This window comes from Tenrec ecaudatus, chromosome 5 (genome assembly GCF_050624435.1).
Source record: "Tenrec ecaudatus isolate mTenEca1 chromosome 5, mTenEca1.hap1, whole genome shotgun sequence".
In the NCBI taxonomy this organism is placed as follows: domain Eukaryota; kingdom Metazoa; phylum Chordata; class Mammalia; order Afrosoricida; family Tenrecidae; genus Tenrec; species Tenrec ecaudatus.
This window is the reverse complement of record NC_134534.1, coordinates 136,335,311-136,337,261: the sequence shown is the minus strand read 5'-3', so window position 1 is coordinate 136,337,261 and position 1,951 is coordinate 136,335,311. Positions and strand designations below refer to the sequence as shown.

Here is a 1,951-nt window from a genome sequence, read left to right as displayed (position 1 = left end):
CTCCTTGTGGACCACAGCTCATCAACTGAGATTGCTTGGGCTGGGGGGGGGGGGAGAGGTGGCTATGTAATCTTGGTTGCTCAAAGTCAGACTGAAGTCCAGGCGTCTGCTGTGTTTTGTTAGTTTGTTTTCCTAATTAATTAATAGTTTATTGTAAATTAGGAAGGAAGATTACACTTCAGACTATCAACTCTGCATTCAACAGTTCATGAACTACACACACACACACACACACACACACTATACTTCACTTGATCCCCCATTCCCTTGATTTCTACCTCTCAGGGACCTCCATCCTCTTCTTCACCCAAGTCAATACTTATTCACTGATTCTTCTTTCCACCCTTGCGTTCCTTCCCCTGGGAACTTCCAAAGTCTGTTCCCTTTGGTATGCATATCTTTGTTTTGGTGTTTGTCTTTATTTTTTTTTAAGATGAAGGCTTTCTTTTATGTAGTGAGACATGCCTTTGAAATGTAAATCTGTGGACTCTACACTGCAGAGGGTGGTGGTGGGGAGGGCGTAACCAAACTCACTGCTCACGCTCCACCCCTCAGCCTCCCCCGCCTGTGCCCAGCTCACCAGAGCCTCCCAGCCAATCACTAGTCCAAACCCCAGCTCAAGCCCCACCTTGCCCAAGAGCTGAGCCTCCTGAGAGAGGTGTGGAAGGAGCCAGCAGGTGGGTGGGCTGAGACCCGGCAACCCCACCCCCTCACCAGGTCCCAGCTGACCCAGGAAACTGCTGAGCCCCGCAGCCTCCTGGAGCTGACTAGGCAGTAAGGGGAGGAAGCTGCAGGAGGGAGGGGGCCCCCAGTAGGGGAAGGGTGTCAAGGCAAACGCTGATGGGGTGGGGGGTGGAGGGGAGTGATTTTTTTTAAGGCCTGGAAACTCAGGGAAGGCCCAGGGCAAAGCGGAACAGGAGGGCTGGGAGCCAGGCCTCCTCAGCTGTCTGCAGAGAGCCCTCCATCGAGAATCACCTCTTCTGGGTGCAAAACCGTCTGAAGAGTCACTGGACAATGAAGGGCCACCGGAGGACAAAGAGCAGTGTGGGGTCCGAAAGCCTGAGAGCTCAAGGCCGGGCATTGGGTGGGGACATCTGCTGGGGGGTGGAGGGGGTGTCAGTGGGATAGGATATGTGCTCCAGGTTCAGTTCTCTTCCCTGGACAGTACACATGCTCTTGAGCAGTTCCTACCAGCCACGAGTCTAAATCTTGGGGTCCCGGCTGACTGCCCCCCAAGCCCTCTTTTTCTCTCAGGGGGCCTGGGGCTGGTCCAGGGGTCAGGCACCCTTGCAGGTACTGTCCTCTGCTCTAGGGAATCACAGAATACCTCAGAGTCCAGTTCACGGCATGGCAGGGCATCTGGGTTGGGAGGGCTGGTTCCTGGGAGGTGGGGGGGAGTGGGGACAGGGACGCTCAAAGTTAACCCCAACGTCTCCATTCAGGACTTGCTCTTTCCAACCTGTAACTCTTCTCCGGAACGTTTCTGGGGGCCTTGGCATGTCAGAGATCACCTGATACAAGAGCTCGAAGCAACTAAACATGTCCTCTGCCAACTTGCCCTGTGGCACCATGTCGATAGCACTTAGAGTGTCCAATGGGGTCCCAGAAACCAGGCCTGGGAACCAGGCTGGGCCCCACAGTGGCCCGTTTGTAGTAGCTGTCGAATCGCAGCATCTCTTCATAAGAGGGGCAGTATCAGCCTCTGTCCCCTGCCCGGACACCAAGATCTTCTTTCACCTCTAGCCGAAGGCTTCCGACTGACCCCGGGCACTAAACGGGCCCCTATCGGTTTCTGTCTTTATAGTAGTGGTCTCATATAATATTTGCTCTTTGTGATTGACGAACTTAACTCAGCATAATGTTTTCCAGGTCCATCCATGTCCTCAAGTGCTTCCAGTTTTCATGGTGGTTTTTAGGGGTACGGAGTATTCCATTGAGTGAGTTAAAGTGT

The 1,951-nt window shown here is 53.6% G+C and overlaps 1 pseudogene; it reads right to left on the bottom strand.

Moving 5' to 3' along the window:
* Positions 1–971: 971 nt before the first annotated feature.
* Positions 972–1,683, bottom strand: LOC142448950 (acyl-CoA-binding domain-containing protein 4 pseudogene; annotated as a pseudogene).
* Positions 1,684–1,951: the final 268 nt, after the last annotated feature.